Source organism: Ahaetulla prasina, chromosome 1 (assembly GCF_028640845.1).
Source record: "Ahaetulla prasina isolate Xishuangbanna chromosome 1, ASM2864084v1, whole genome shotgun sequence".
Lineage (NCBI taxonomy): Eukaryota > Metazoa > Chordata > Lepidosauria > Squamata > Colubridae > Ahaetulla > Ahaetulla prasina.
This window is the reverse complement of record NC_080539.1, coordinates 56,368,353-56,385,785: the sequence shown is the minus strand read 5'-3', so window position 1 is coordinate 56,385,785 and position 17,433 is coordinate 56,368,353. Positions and strand designations below refer to the sequence as shown.

General features: G+C 42.5%; 1 long non-coding RNA gene across 2 annotated transcripts in view; it reads left to right on the top strand.

Annotated features, from left to right (window-relative positions):
- The window catches only part of LOC131189279 (uncharacterized), a 54,008-nt gene that overhangs the window by 3,261 nt on the left and 33,314 nt on the right, over positions 1–17,433 (top strand). For both annotated transcript variants that reach the window (XR_009152965.1, XR_009152966.1), the window contains exons 2-3: positions 6,637–6,834; positions 6,928–7,100. This is a non-coding gene — a long non-coding RNA (uncharacterized LOC131189279). The remainder of the gene's footprint in view (positions 1–6,636; positions 6,835–6,927; positions 7,101–17,433) is intronic.

Below are 17,433 nucleotides of genomic sequence, written 5' to 3'. Positions count from 1 at the left end.
CTAAAAACATATTTATTTATTCAAGCGGGACTGCATAATAGTTTTTACTATTTTAAATTGGGTTTTAATGTCTTAGTGTTTTAAATTTTTAAATTTTAATGTCGCCCTTTTTTGCAATTTGCTTCGTATTAAATTCTGGTTTTAATTGTATATATATTGAGTTTTATCTTGGCTGTACACCGCCCTGAGTCCTTCGGGAGAAGGGCGGTATAAAAATTTAATAAATAAAAATAAAAAAAATAAATAATAATAAAAGTACGCATGCACCCAGGAGCAAACCAGTAGCAATGGGTTTTGGAACCTGCCCCTGGTTTAGTGACCATTCGAAATTTTCAATTACATTGAAAAAAGTGACATGATCATTTTTCACACGACCGTTGCAGCATTCACATGGTCATGTGATCAAAATTGGGATACTTGGCAACTGACTCATATTTATGATGGTTGCAGTGTCCCAGGCTTTGAGACTTTCAAGTGAGGAAGGTTAATGGGGGAGTCAAATTCCCTTAACAACCGTGTCACTAACTTAACTACTGCAGTGATTCACTTAACAACTGTAGCAAGAAAAGTCGTAAAATGGGGCAAAATTTACTTAAAAACTGTCTCACTTAGCAACAAAAATTTTGGGCTCAAATATGGTTAAGGTCTACCTGTAAACTGTATGAGAGTGTGTGAAAAACTGAATAACATTGGTTTAGAAAAATAAACCTAAGTTCAAATTTTTGACAGTCATGATGCTCAACTAAACCTGATCTGTCTCATAATACTACCATACTGAGATAAACATGAAGTGGAGAAGGAAGAAAAGCATGTTTCGGTCTTAATTCTTTCAAAATAAGATGAATAAAAATGGCATAAATAAACTATGCATTCTTAAAAATATATATAAACTGATAGCAATATAAGTTAGGGAATGTCAAGTTATGAAAACGTTAATATACAATGATATAAAACAATATATAGATCATTGTAGTATAAATGTTCACATGGGGATGGGGAAATGATATCACTTGCATAATAACATCATTGTGCAAACTGTTACGTAATTCATGCCAGTCATGAGGTGTGACTGACGCAAAGGCAGAGGACAGGTCTCAATTTAGCATATAAAAGGGAACGGAATAGAATAGAATAGATTTTTTTATTGGCCAAGTGTGATTGGACACACAAGGAATTTGTCTTGGTGCATATGCTCTCAGTGTACATAAAAGAAAAGATACCTTCATCAAGGTACAACATTTACAACACAAATGATGGTCATAAGGTACAAATAAGCAATCAGGAAATAATATCAATATAACTTCACAAAATTAATAATCTCATTTGATGAAGAGAGGCCATTTATCAGACTATTATTAAATAATTTTAAACGTAGCTCAAAGAACGTAGGTATTATAAGTAGTCACTTTCCTAGGCCTTTCATCTGTTTTCTGTCAGACTAACTAAATGTCCTTGATAATTCAGAATAAAGCTTAAGAAAACAACTTTTTGATTTGAATTTTGCAGGATTGGTAGACATTGACGGAGTTCCTTCACCACGTATTTTTCAACACTTTTTGAAGCCTATTCTGTGTCTTCCTAGTCCTACTGGTAATAGACCATTTCCTAGTCCTATTCCATTACCCTAATGGTAATAGACCACTACCAAGAGTGGCAATAGTGGCAGAACAAAGCTCAAAAAATCTGAACAACCATCTCTGCCACCTTGTTTTTGCTTTTTGCAACCCATATCTGATAGCCTTAGGCAATAACTCAAGTGATCCTTGGTTTTGTTTTGTTTTCATTACAGAAAACTCTGGCATATCTGACTTCAAACCATAGTAGAGATATGAGTTATAAACTCAGAGTGCTTACAACTCATGACTCAATATGACAACTACATATATGAAACAAAAAGTGGAATTTGGGTGTTATAGGTGATATATTTCATCAACGTTGGAGTGCATTTTTTCTTTCAAATACATCCATTTCTGCTGTGGGTACAAGCAACACTTCAATTTGACAACTTCTTCAAAATGCATTAGAATTTAATTTAAAACATCTTTAAAATAATGAAATGTCCCAAGATTGCTATTAGGGCAGACCAATCAAAATTTGCATTCTCCAGAACTCTTCATGAGCCTAGATGAAAGGCAAATAGGATAAGAAAATAAAACTGGCTACCATTTTATTTATTATAAAAATATAATTTCTACCTTGCTTGTATTATGCACTATTTTAGGGTGGCTTACATTAACATACAATTTAGTTGCAGTAAGATAATAGCATAATTACATGAAAAAGATTTTGATAACAATTTAACTCCAGCACTCCACTGCTATTAAAGAGAGCATCAATTTAGGAAGATTCCACAGTTATAATGCAATCACCTTTTTCTCATTCATATTATCTGGATCTCCAACATAGAGCTTTGAAGGTTAATTCAGGAGAGAGGTAATCCTAAAATATCTTCGACTTCAGTCTTTGAGAAATTTGAAAGTCTTCAATACCATACTGAATTGTGCCTGAAAACAAATCTGTAACTGGTGGGTTCTTGTAGGTTTGGTAATGCCTATCTGCATTTTTATCTGACCCTTGCATCATTCATTAATTTACAAAGTTTTATGAGCATCATGACACAGGTAATGTAGTTCAGATGTAATTACAAGCTTTGTGTCTGACCTCATCAACAATAGGCACAATTGATGTATCTATTTAAACTAGGGAAAGTTACTTATAACTTCAGTTTACACATACTTGCAGAATTTACAAGTAACTAGACAATCTTGGTTCATCATTTCAAAGTTATTTCCTTATTGTACCAAATTTCTCAATGCCTTCAACAATGGCAGAACTTCTAATGTATTTTTAAAGTTGTTAAACATTCAGGGAGATATTCAGAGATATAACTGCCTTGAGAGTAACCCATGTTGAACTGTATAGCATAGTCAAATATCAGGAGCTGACCACAGGAAATGTTTTATGGCATTTTGTATTCTGTCATAACATGCTTCATGATAATTTTTATGTCATGTTTTATAAAGTTTCCAGATTTCAATTTCACTGGAATCATGGGTCCCAGAATTTGGGTGCATTCTGTGTTAGTCCATTTGAGGTACCTTGGTTGAAAACGTTTTGCTCTATGGTGTACAATTTTGCCCAGTTAAAGGTTTCAGACATGAGAGTTTAAGTAGTATACAGTATACATATCAATCTAAAAACCCATTCTTCAAGGAAAGTGTTCTCTGAGCCAAAACAGATTGCATTTGTATTTAATAACATAACATAACATCAGAGTTGGAAGGGACCTTGGAGGCCTTCCAACTCTGATGTTATGTTATGTTATTAAATACAAATGCAATCTGTTTTGAATTCATCTGCTTTCTAACTAGTTACATCTCCCTTTATTCTAGATTACCTTTGTTACTCTTCTTTTTTTTTTTTTTTGTTTACATTTATACCCCGCCCTTCTCCGAAGACTCAGGGCGGCTTACAGTGTATAAGGCAATAGTCTCATTCTATTTGTATATTTTTACAAAGTCAACTTATTGCCCCACCAACAATCTGGGTCCTCATTTTACCTACCTTATAAAGGATGGAAGGCTGAGTCAACCTTGGGCCGGGCTCGAACCTGCAGTAATTGCAGGCTACTGTGTTCTTAATAACAGGCTTTTACCAGCGTGAGCTAAACCGGCATATTCTTCCAGGATATTACTGACTCTAAATACTATTTCAGAACATTAATAGTTTTTTTTGGTGACAAGATCTATTATTTTCTGATATCTTCATCCTCATGTAGGTAACAAATACCCAAATCTTTTGATAACGTTTTCTAATGGTTTCATGCAGATATTAAAAATACGGAAAATGGGCTCAAACCCTGAGGGTCATTATAGGTAAAGAATTATAGGACTAAACGTAAGTCACCAAAGCTCTCTTCCACCAAGTAAAAATCCTGTGAGGATAGCAAATATAATTGAGAAGTTCAACAAAACCAACAGATATAAATTCTCTTTATCTAATTGGCACTATAAATGATCTGCTAGAGCAACTAGAGTTGTTCTTATCCAAAAACCTGCCTTAAACCAGATTAAACTGGGCTAGATAATTCATGTCATTCATAAACCTCTAAAACTAAACTACAGCAAGTTCAAGTATCTTGCCCAAAGATAACGAATTGGAAACACAAAGCAGTCCAAGAGGCTTCACCAACAAATAGTTCACAATAGCATTTTAAAAATCTAATTGTGTAATTCAGGTGTTTCTCAATCTCAGCAACTTCAACCTGTGTGAACTTAAATTCCCAGAATTTCCCAGTTAGCTGTTTCTTCAGATTGACAAACACCAGTGTAATTCCTTTGTCCTTCCAAAGGTGTGTTTACCATCTCTGTATCTACTTGAACATACTTCCTGGTTGTCTAAATCAGCCAGAAAGGACAAGGACCAATTAGGTATATCATTGATTACATTATTTCAGAAAAAATATGCATATTCAGACTGCATAAATGAAATATGTCTATACTAGCCCATCAAATTTACATTAAAGGAATATAATTACAATTATGGGCTTTAAGTTAGAGGAAGAAACACAAAGTCTGGCAAATATAACCCAGTGAGCCACTGAGATGTCTTCTTGAGTTTCCACAGTTACTGTTAACAGCCCAGCAGGATAACTCTGCGTATGTGCAAAGATGGCAGAAATGTCATACTGCTTCACTACCTTCAAAATTCCAAATCTGTCTATATCAATGTTCTTCAACCTTGGCAACTTTAAGATATGCGAACTTCAACTACCAACATTTCTGGCTCAGGTATTAGAAGCAGACTTACTTGAAAGTTGCCAAGATTGAAAAATCTTTAAGTGGCCTCCCTCACCACTTAAAAATATAGTGGTGAACAGTTGTATTCCAATATGTTTTCTCAGATTTGGGAGAACTAGTTTACCTTTCAAACTACAATCCTATGCTTACTATCTAGAAGCCACCTAACTGAAGGAAACAGGACTTGCTTGTTTAATTTATTTACGTATAGAGTACGTATTGGGGAAGCGATGGCTTAGTGGGTAAGTCGCTGAGCTTGTTGACTGAAAGATCGGCAGTTCAGAAGTTTGAATCCCTAGTGCTGCGTAACAGACTGAGCTCCCGTTACTTGTCCCAGCTTCTGCCAACCTAGCAGTTCGAAAGCACATTAAAAATTCAAGTAGAAAATTAGGGGCCACCTTTGGTGGGAAGGTAATAGCGTTCTGTACGCCTTTGGCATTTAGTCATGCCGGCCACATGACCACGGAGACATCTTCGGACAGCGCTGGCTCTTCGGCTTTGAGTCGGGAACGACTAGCACATATGTGCAAGAGGAACCTTTACCTTTACCTTTAGAGTACGTATTAGATAATATTAATATATATATATATATTAATGCATGTATATATATATATGCATATATATATATGCATGAATTGAATACATAGAATGAATACAATTAAAGGGAACATTAGGACAGGGACGGTAGGCACGCTGGTGCTCTTATGCATGCCCCTTACAGACCTCTTAGGAATGGGGTAAGGTCAACAGTAGCCAGTCTAAGGTTAAAATTTTAGGGGTTTCGGGATGAAACCACATTCAGGTAGTGCATTCCAAGCATTGACCACTCTGTTGATAAAGTCATATTTTCTGCAATCGAGTTTGGTGCGTTTGTATCTATTGTGTGCTCATGTATTGTTGTGGTTGAAGCTGAAGTAGTCATTGACAGGTAGGACATTGTAGCAGATGATTTTATGAGCTATGCTTAGGTCAGACCGAAGGCAGCGTAGTTCTAAATTTTCTAAACTTGTTTACTTGTCAGGTTTAGACTTTTTTTCATGGCCAGACCATTCAGAAGTGTTAAAGCCAGCATAGATAATGAAGGACTATGGGACTAACTCTAGAACAGAAGCACTGCTTCCGTCATTTTCTCTCTCAGAATATACTTTCACCAATAACGGATCAATGGGATTAACACAGGTTTTTGTTTTTTATTTTCCTACTGCAAAGAATACAAGCATTTGGGTAAATAATTAGGGTATTTAATATAATAACAGAGTTGGAAGGGACTTTGGAAGTCTTCTAGTCCAACCCCCTGCCCAGGCAGGAAACTCTACACCATTTCAGACAAATGGCTATCCAACATTTTCTTAAAAATTTCCAGTGTTGGAGCATTCACAACTTCTGCAGGCAAGTTGTTCCACTTATTGTTCTGTCAGGAAATTTCTCCTTAGTTCTAAGTTGCTTCTCTCCTTGATCAGTTTCCACCCATTGGTTCTTGTTCTACCTTCAGGTGCTTTGGAGAATAGTTTGACTCCCTCTTTTTTGTGGCAGCCCCTGAGATATTGGAACACTGTTATGTCTCCCCTAGACCTTCTTTTCATTAAACTAGACATACCGAGTTCCTGCAACCGTTCTTCATATGTTTTAGTCTCCAGTCCCCTAATCATCTTTGTTACTCTTCTCTGCACTCTTTCTAGAGTGCAGAGTGCATTCTTTCTAAACCCTGAACTCTATTTCAGGGTTTGTAAAACCTTTTTTGGAGTTTTTTTTCCCCTTAGCTACCATTTATTGAAAAATTTAAAAACTTTGCAGCCACCATCTATTAAGATGTTTCAACAACCGTGTCTTTTTCCAGGGGTGTGTGTGTGTCTCATCTGCTGCCTCTTTAAGACTTCGGCTACTCCAATCAACTTCCCAGGCTTCCTCCAGCCGCACAAGACACGTCACTGGCAAGCCGGGAAGCCGATGGTTATCGTCCCTTTCAGCCTTGATAGCGAGTCGGGTACCGACATGAAACCATGAATAACGTCGTGGAACAAGAGCATCCGAGAAGGTCGGTCGGGCCGAGCAGCTTCAATGCAGGCAGCAAGGAAAGTAACACACCTCCCTCCCTCCCTTATCGGCTTTTTCCATCTTCGGTTCACAGCTCGCAGCTCGCTGCAAAGCGGCGGTGACTCAGAAGGGGCGGGGCATACGGTCTGTTTCTCCTTCTTGAGGAGTGACTCATCAGAGGCCGCGGAAGCCTACTCCAAAGGCAGGCGCATTATCTCTGGCTATTAATAGCCTCCGAAAAGGCTGAAGAATGACGTCAGGCAAACGGTAGGTGGGGGGTGACCGGGTTTCGGCCTCGCCCCACGATTGGCCTGGCTGCCCCCCCCCCATCACCAGCACCTTTTGGGATATACCTTTTGAACCTGGAGCCGTTAAACGTGCGGTGCAAGAAGCCGGATGACCGTTAGGCGGCAGCAAATGGATCCCGAATCGTCGGAGTCTGGACGTATAAAGTGGTCGTCCGGATTTTTGGGTGCTCTGAACCAGGGGTCTCCAACCTTGGCAACTTTAAGCCTGGTGGACTTCAACTCCCAGAATGCCCCAGCCAGCAAAGCTCGCTGGGGCATTCTGGGAGTTGAAGTCCACCAGGCTTAAAGTTGCCAAGGTTGGAGACCCCTGCTCTGAACAATGAGGTTGGGAGGGAGATGACTTAACGGCAGCTGCACCGTTTTCCAGCATAGGTTACTCTTCCCGCTAAGGGTAGCCGAAGTCACGTTTCTCAAACTTGGTGATTCCGCAGAACTGAATGGGGGATTCTGGGAGTTTGAAGTCCACACATCTTACAGTTGCCAAGTTTGAGAAACAGTGTTCTAGGATCCCATGATAGATATAGATTTAGATATAGATATAGATATAGATATGTATCATACCCAAGGATCCAAGCAGAGGCTTATAATTGTTTCCTTTTCAGTGTAAATTTATTCATATACAATTAATGTTTGAATATAGGTAGTCCATCCAGGTAGTCCGATTTACAACAGTTCGTTTAGTCGCCGTTCAAAGTTACAATGGCACTGAAAAAAAGTGAGTTATGTCGATTTTTCCACATTTACGACCTTTCCAGCATTCCCACAGTCTTGCAATCAAAATTCAGATGCTTGGCAACTAGTTCATATTTATGGCCATTGCTGTTTCCCACAAGCACGTGATCGATCACCTTTTGCAACTTTTTGACAAGCAAAGTCAATGGGGAAGCCAGATTCATTTAACAACCGGGTTACTAACTTAGCAACTGCAGTGATTCACTTAACAGTTGTGGCAAGAAAGGTCGTAAGATGGGGCAAAACTCAACAAGTGTCTCAGTTAACAACAGAAATTTTGTCATAAGTTGAGGGCTACCTGTAAAAGTTTTGCCTTCCTGATGATCATAGATGGAGTGGTTAAGAGAGGAGCAGGTACTCAAAGGTCTTTTACAGTTCTGGGTGTAGTAATCCTTGAATGCTGCAATTTTATTTTCGTAACAATTCCGAAGTAATGAAGCTACTATGAAGGGTCATGGTGCAATGGAATTACCTGGCAATCTAGCAAACTATTTAAATTTCTAGAAGTCTTGTGAAATGAAGCTTCTGTTTACTTTAGTGTGAGGTTACCAATATATTATGATTTTATTTTACCCATCTAAAATACAGTGGCTACTACATTTTTTTTTCAAGGGGGTGGTTGTAAATTGTAACCTTTAATTTTATGAATAGATTTTAGTATGAATTGATATTTTAATTGGTGATAGTACAGTCACAAGCATCATCTGATTCCCTTTGTTCAAAGGGAAAACTTGTGTTTGTATTATGAAAAGGAGTAATAAATGTCAGCTCAAAAATAATAACAGCTTAGAATAAGAAGAAAGGAAAATTAATCAATTATGAACTTTCAGGCTGAATAGCTATGTTTTTGGATGTCTTGGTGGCATTTTCAGGGACAGAGTGAGCTACTTTGCAGTGTACTTCACTTCACTGGCAACTGACTGGGTTCTTGTATTTATAACTGGCAAGATGCTCTGGTTGGCCTATATGACGGAATTCTAAGAAAGCTGATTTCTCATCTACATAGATTTCTGATTGTTCTATTAGAAGGACTTCCAAAAGAATTGGTTCCTGGTTTGCCTTTCCTTGAATGAGGCTGCCGATTGGTTCTTGAGAGTATATACACAAATGACTCTTGAATTTTGATGTGAGAGATTTCTGAGAATATTATGGATTGGCAAAAAACCCAAACAAATGGATCACCAAACAAATCAATATAGAAGTCTTATTGGGCACAAATGACCAGACTCTACTTATCCTACTTTAGACCCATTTTGCAAAGCCCTAGCTCTCTATAAAAGCTCTAATGCTGGGAAGGAAAGAAAAGAGGGTGACTAGTAGGAAGATGGATACATGCAGTTGCAATAGTGATGAGTGCACTGTTGGAAGAGGTGAAGGACCAAAGGAGGGACAGATTGGCATGAAGAAAATCTATCTGTGTTGCTGCTAAGAATTGACAATAACTTGGTGGCCTGCAATCAATCAATCCAAATTTATGACCTATCAGTTTTGGAGAAATCCAAGAAAACCTGTTCCTCCTTAGTCAGTTTTTGAGCCAGACTATTACTCATTCTTTTTGTTGTGATTAGCTAAGGGCTGATTAGTCTTGATGTGGCATAAGGCTAGGATCCATGTTTTATTGATTTCCAAACTCTCCTTCTTCTCATTGAAGTTATTGGAATATTTATCTTGATAGTATGTCTGTGTAGTGATATATGGTAGCTTGACAGGGTGGCCAATTCTTGTGTGTCTTTGAATTAGATGGTGGATCAAATATGTTCTTTGACATTGATTATAGCAATGCCTTTCATGTTCTTTAAGCCAAATATTAATAGACTTGTGATTCCAATATACACTTCTGCACAACTACAAGGGATGGTAAATCCCTAATCTGTCATCCTTGAGTGATCAGATAATGTGCTAATGATGATTTGTTGGCTTGTAGAATGCTTTTAGGTTATGTCTGCTTTATATAGGTGTTTCTTTAATAATTTTCCAATATGATCTATAACTTTCTCAATATAGGGGAGAAACATTTTCCTATTGGAGGTGGTTTGCCTTTGGATGCACAGTGTATTTATTGCTGTTAGATGTATTACTCACCCGATCTTACTAGCATTAGCTTATAGAGCATTATCAAGATGTCTGAAGTCATCTGATAATCTTGCAGTGTCCTAGATGAATCTGGAACAGTCAGTAGGAGTTTTGATGATGCTTCACTTCTGGGAGGATGATGGAACTTTTATATAAATAATGACTCATGTGTTGGCTTTCAATATACAGTATGTCTTAGTTGCAGGTAGTCTTTGACTTATGATCACACAATTGAGACTGGAATTTCTGTTGCTAAGTGATGCAATTGTTAGTTGAGTTTTACATTTGCCAATTTTACATTTGCCTGACCTAGAATCAGTTTTATTGGGCTCCTGTGATATGGTCCAGTTCAAATAGAAGGGCCAAAAATACACTACAAAGTAGCTCACTCTGCCTCTAAAGATGCTACAATTGTCAGTGAAACATCAGGATACCAGAAAATTAGACCATGGATATTTAGCATGAAAACTCATCACTGCTTGCTTGACATCAGCTGTGAAAGCCTTACACAAGTATATAAGGAAAATTACTTTATGCTGTTGTCATTTAAAATGCTTCTTCACTTTTCTGTTTTTTTCAAATTATTTTGTTTTCACATGTCCACATAGCTGTTAAAACATTAACTTTTGGTTTTTAAAACTTTTCCCTTCTGTCTTTTAAAGTTCATGTTCATTAACTCTATTCAACCATCATTCTCTTAGTCTTACCTTTGTATTAATTTATTCAGTCTTCCTTTGCATATGTGTTTTGCAACTTGATTCTCATTTGTTGTGTCTATATGACTAGCCAGTTTTCTTTCATACTGATCACTCATTTTTGTATTTAATTTATATTCAGCATCCATTTATTCTAGATCTTATCTATTTTTTGTTTTACCACATGCATTTCTTAAATGTGTTGAACTTATTTTTATATTTCCCTGACATATCAAACTCTCACTTCAGTATAATTAAGTAGAATAGAAACAACCATCAACTGCAAATTCATGGAAAACATTCCAGAATTCAAGCCTATTTACTTTATCATACATTTAAATTATTAAATAATTTAATAAACTTTCTTTTCTTGAAATCATACATATCTGTGTGACTTTTTGAAGAGTAAAAACCTTTTTGAGGCACATTCTTTGCCTGAGAAAAATCTACCATGAACTTCTTAAATGTCGTTCATTGTCATTTCTCATATTTTTTATTAGAATTCAGCCAAATATTTTGTAGGTATGTTTTACAAATTAACATCCCCACCACTCACTTTTGCTGTGTTTCTTTTTATAGGGAAATAATTATGACATGCTTCCAACCATCAAACATAGATGTAGTCTCAACACACATTAAAAAAGGTCATGTAGTACTCAGTAAGCAACTTCATCCATATTTTAACATTTCTCTAACCATTTAGAGGAGGAGTCCGGCAGGGCTGTATACTATCGCCCTGCCTATATAACTTATATGCAGAGCACATCATGAGAAAGGTGGGGCTGGATGAATCAAAAGTTGGAATTAAGATTGCCAGGAGAAATATCAACAACTTCAGATATGCAGATGATACCACTCTAATGGCAGAAAGCGAAGAGGAACTAAAAAGCCTCTTGATGCGGGTGAAGGCGGAGAGTGCAAAAGTTGACTTGAAACTCAACATTAAGAAAACTAAGATCATGGCATCTGGCCCTCTCAATTCCTGGCAGATAGATGAGGAAGAAATGGAGGTAGTGACAGATTTTATTTTCCTGGGCTCCAAGCTCACCGAATTGGGGATTGCAGCCAAGAAATTAAAAGACGCTTGCTCCTGGGGAGGAAAGCTATGGCAAATCTAGACAGCATACTTAAAAGCAGAGACATCACCCTGCCAACAAAAGTGCATATAGGCAAGGCTATGGTTTTCCCAGTTGCAATGTATGGCTTTGAAAGTTGGACCATAAGAAAGGCTGAGCGCCAAAGAATTGAGGCCTTTGAACTCTGGTGCTGGAGAAGACTCCTGCGAGTCCCTTGGACTGCAAGGCGAACAAACAAGTCAGTCCTAGAGGAGATCAACCCTGACTGCTCTTTAAAAGGCCAGATCCTGAAGATGAAACTCAAATACTCTGGCCACCTAATGAGAAGGAAGGACTCACTGGAGAAGACCCTAATGCTGGGAAAGGTTGACGGCAAAAGAAGAAAGGGATGACAGAGAATGAGGTGGCTGGATGGGGTTAATGAAGCAGTAGGCATCAGCTTAAATGGACTCCAGAGGATGGTAGAGGATAAGAAGGCCTGAAGGAACGTTATCCATGGGGTCGCGATGGGTGGGACACAGATTTGCAACTAACAACAATAAACCATTTTCTACATCTGCAGCCTGCAGACTATTTTTAACATTCATAGCAATTCCTTATATAGCTTAAATTTATAGCGTTTGTTTAAATTCAACTTAACTCAAGTTACCATTATATTGATAAAAGTTTTCTAAAATATTCCTTCCATTATTCTCTTACTTTATAATTGTCCCAATTATAATTTTCCCCATTAGTTTTATTTTTCATTCCATCCACTGTGATGGAAATGCCTGGTTTTGCCCTCTTTACCCACTTACAAAACATCTCTTTAATTTCCATCAAAATCACTGCATTTTCTTTGCCTCTTCTAGTTAACTTCACCTTTCTAACTGTCTAACTTAACTTTCTCTTTGTATACACATTGTACTTTATCTCATTCTCATTTTTTATCTAGTTCTTGACTTTGCTACTACACAAAGCATCCTTTCTCATCCTTTTCAAAAGTTCAAATCATTACTATAATTGTAGCTTCCACATTATATTTATGCCCATTTATTACTTATCCCTCTCGAATTTTAACTGGTCTGTATGCAGGGTATTTTCTTCTTCTGTAGTCATTCTACTATCACTCTAGTTTGTTTTGCCTTTTCTTTTCTCTTCATTGCCCCCCCCCCCAATTTTGGTTTGAAATAACCAAAATGCTCTGTCCCACATTCAAAACCTCTAATTCTCTCAATTTTTCATATTAACAGTTCACTAGTTCTTTGAGTTAATTCCTTTGCTATGTGTACATGTGAATAGATGTGAAGTATGTAGACTTACAATTTCATTCAATACACACACACACACACACACACACACACACACACACACACCCCACAAAATAGTTAGGATGTAGCAAGGCTCTGCGCATGCGCAAGATGGCGGCTCGCTAGGTGAACGGAGCCGCCGACGGGATGATCGGCGTGGGATGGCATCGTCCAGGCGGCTAGCCGAGCTGCTTATACCCCCCGGCCTGCTTCGTCATCTTCTCGGCAGCCGTGGGAGAGGTCTGCGGGCCTTCTCGGTGTCACGGTTGCCGAGAACGAGGCCGGGGGAGGGCGAGTGGCGAACGGCGGCCATTTCCTGGGCGCGCGGTGCGAGGTGAGGCCGCAGCCGCGGCTTATAGGCTTGTTAGCTCATCATGGCCTGTTTATCGCGACTGCTGAGCATTGGACTACCCTGGGTATGTTTACCTCCCCCCAGCCTGGTTTTCTCGGGACGAAGGGGTTTGAGAGTTACCACCGGCTTTTCCACTGCCTTCCCTGCATGGAGGCGCTCTGAGGTCGTTTTACCCCGCTTCTGCCGCGTTTGGGATCTGCGGCCTATTACATTCTACCGGCCTTCCTCAGAGGTGCCTGGCCCGGTTTCTGGGAAAGGCCCTGGATCTGAGGAGTGGCCAGGCTTTTTAGACTAACTTGAATGTGGGGTTTGCCCGGAGGACCTTCACCTTTGGACCATCTTACTGGAGGGAATTGGCGTGGTGGTTATTGGAGGTGTCCCGGCCTTTGTGGGCCCGCCTCTTCCATTATTACCTATGTGCACTGTCATCGGCACTTATATGGCCTTTTGGGATCTTTTGGCCAGGACTATTCTTAGGAACTGTGGTGGAAGAGACTTGGAGACCGATTTGAGATCTGCCGGAGGACGTACCCAAGAACAATTGTAGTCATTGCTGAGGGTGGTAGAAGACTCACCCACCTCGTTTTCCCCATGGATTTTAGGACTGGGCTATTTTTTCCACCTTTCCATCTTTAGCCTATCTGTCATCATGTGTCAGCCACCATCGGATGATGGGTATCCATGTGAAGAACTATTGACTAATATCCTACCATCTCCCGTCGACTGCTATCCCCTAGCGAAGTGTTATTTTTACGATTCGTTTACGCTATTCGGTACAGGAACTCTTGCGCCTGCGAGGTGCCCCCGCCTCGCAGGAATGGCCCGTTTTATTACCAAGGGCCGGCCTCAATGACGGGTCTTGGGATCCACAGAGGTGGCATGCGAAGAGGAAGAGCCTTTGGGGGTTTTTAGATAGGGCATTTTTAAGGGGTGGGAGGGGTAGGGCGGGTGTTGGGGGAAACCCGCCGGGTGGGGTATCAGTTCCTGCGCATGCTCGTGGCGGTGAGTTAATAGGTCCGAGGGTTACGGGGGGAGTTCGTGTTCCACTGGTGGAGGGTGGTGCCATTTGCACGGTATGGGGGAGGGGCAGATTTGGCGGAAGTGGGGGCTCGGATCGTGTTAAGGGGGTGCGCGCTCGATGCTTGCAGGCGATCGCGCGCCCCGAGCCCTCAGACTTTTCCCGTTCCCTGGATGGTCAAGACCCTCAGAGACCGGGCCTTCGGCTGATGTTGTGTAATGCACGGTCCATGGCCAATAAGGCCCCCCTAATTCACGATCTTATTCAGGGGGGTGCCGCGGACTTCATAGGCATTACGGAGACCTGGTTGGGCACAGAAGGGGGCGTGCCCCTGGTACAGATGTGCCCGCCAGGTTTCCGTGCATTCCATCAGCCGAGAGCCCAGGGTAGGGGTGGGAGGGTGGCGGTTGTGATTAGAGAGAGTCTGGAGCCGAGGGAGACCACTGTGCCTCAGATTGTCGGGTGTGAATCCCTCTTTCTGAAGTGGGGCCATAGATGTCAGATGGGCTTGCTAGTCGCGTACCTGGCTCCTTGCTGCGTGACAGCTGCCCTGCCCGAGCTCCTGGAGGTGCTTGCTGGGGTGGCAGTTGAGACCCCCAGACTTTTAGTCATGGGGGATTTTAACTTGCCATCTTCCGGCTCGTCATCGACAGCAGCTCGGGAGTTCACGGCTTCCATGACGGCCTTGGACCTGACTCAAGTAGTTGATGGCCCTACTCACATTGGGGGTAGCACACTGGATCTGATTTTATTCTCTGGTCAGTGGTTGAGAGATCTGGACTTAAAGGAAATAGTCATTAAACCTCTGTCATGGTCAGATCACTCTCTCCTTCGCCTGGACTTTCTGACCGCCATCCAACATCGCAGGGAGACGGAGCCGATGCGTTGGTTCCGTCCCAGGCGCCTGATGGACCCGGAGAGGTTCCGGACGGAGCTTGGGCCACTTCCTGAGGGTCTGGCTCACGGCACGTCTGAGGAACTTGTTGCGGCCTGGGAACGGGCCGCGGCGGGGGCCTTAGATCGTGTCGTGCCTCTGCGGCCTCTGACCCGGCGCAGGTCCCAACCGGCTCCTTGGTTCTCCGAGGAGCTGAGGGGGATGAAACGCCGGAGAAGACGCCTAGAGAGCTCCTGGAGGTCTAGCCGTTCTGAGGCTGATCGGACACTAGTGAAGTCCTATACTAGGGCTTACCTAGTGGCATTGAGGGAAGCGAGGCATTGCTACGCCTCCTCCCTCATTGCGTCGGCAGATAACCGCCCAGCCGCCCTGTTTCGGGTGACTCGTTCCCTCCTTCACCAGGGGGAGCGGGATGACCCGCTGCAGGGACGTGCTGAGGAGTTTAACGGTTATCTATACGATAAAATCGTTCAGCTTCGGGACGGGTTGGACCAAAATTGTGGTGACTCAGGTGAGACGTCCGAGGGTGGTCTTGGTGACGTTGTTTGGGATGAGTTTGACCCTGTGGCTCCCGAGGACATGGACAGGTTGTTGGGTAGGTTGAATGCCACCACGTGTTTACTGGACCCATGCCCCTCCTGGCTGGTGCTGGCCACTCAGGAGGTGACACGAGGCTGGCTCCAGGCGATTACGACTGCTTCTTTGGTGGAGGGTGTCTTTCCGGCCGCCTTGAAAGAGGCGGTGGTGAGGCCCCTCCTCAAGAAGCCTTCCCTGGACCCGGCTGTTTTAGGTAATTATCGTCCGGTCTCCAACCTTCGCTTCGCGGCGAAGGTTGTAGAGAGTATGGTGGCATATCAGTTTCCCTTACACCTGGATGAAACTGTCTATCTAGACCCGTTCCAGTCCGGTTTCCGGCCCGGTTACAGCACGGAGACAGCTTTGGTCGCGTTGGTGGATGATCTCTGGAGGGCCAGGGATAGGGGTTGTTCCTCTGCCCTGGTCCTATTAGACCTCTCAGCGGCTTTCGATACCATCGACCATGGTATCCTGCTGCGCCGGTTAGAGGGATTGGGAGTGGGAGGCACCGTCTATCGGTGGTTCTCCTCCTATCTCTCTGACCGGTTGCAGACGGTGTTGACGGGAGGGCAGAGGTCGGCCCCGAGGCGCCTCACTTGTGGGGTGCCGCAGGGGTCGATCCTCTCGCCCCTTCTGTTCAACATCTACATGAAGCCGCTGGGTGAGATCATCAGTGGCTTCGGTGTGAGGTACCAGCTGTACGCGGATGACACCCAGCTGTACTTTTCCACACCGGACCACCCCAACGAAGCTATCGAAGTGCTGTCCCGGTGTCTGGAGGCCATACGGGTCTGGATGGGGAGAAACAGGCTCAAGCTCAATCCCTCCAAGACAGAGTGGCTGTGGATGCCGGCATCCCGGTACAGTCAGCTAAATCCGCGGCTGACCGTCGGTGGCGAGTCATTGGCCCCGATGGAGAGGGTGCGCAACTTAGGCGTCCTCCTGGATGAACGGCTGTCTTTACAAGACCATTTGACGGCCGTCTCCAGGAGAGTGTTCTACCAGGTTCGCCTGGTGCGCCAGTTGCGCCCCTTTCTGGACCGGGATGCCCTATGCACGGTCACTCACGCACTCGTGACGTCTCACCTGGATTACTGCAATGCTCTCTACATGGGGCTCCCCTTGAAGGGCATCCGGAGGCTGCAGTTAGTCCAGAATGCGGCTGGGCGGGTGATAGAGGGAGCCCCTCGTGGCTCCCGCATGACACCTATCCTGCGCAGACTGCACTGGCTACCTGTGGCCTTCCGGGTGCGCTTCAAGGTTTTGGTGACCATCTTCAAAGCGCTCCATGGCATAGGGCCGGGTTACTTACGGGACCGCCTACTGCTACCGAATACCTCTCACCGACCCGTGCGCTCTCATAGAGAGGGACTCCTCAGGGTGCCGTCAGCGAGGCAATGTCGTCTGGCGACACCCAGGGGAAGGGCCTTCTCTGTGGGGGCTCCCACCCTCTGGAACGAGCTACCCCCAGGACTTCGTCAGCTTCCAGACCTTCGGACCTTCCGCCGCGAGCTTAAAACATACTTATTTATTTGCGCAGGACTGAGTTAGATTTTAAATTTACGGGTTTTAAATTGGGTTTTATT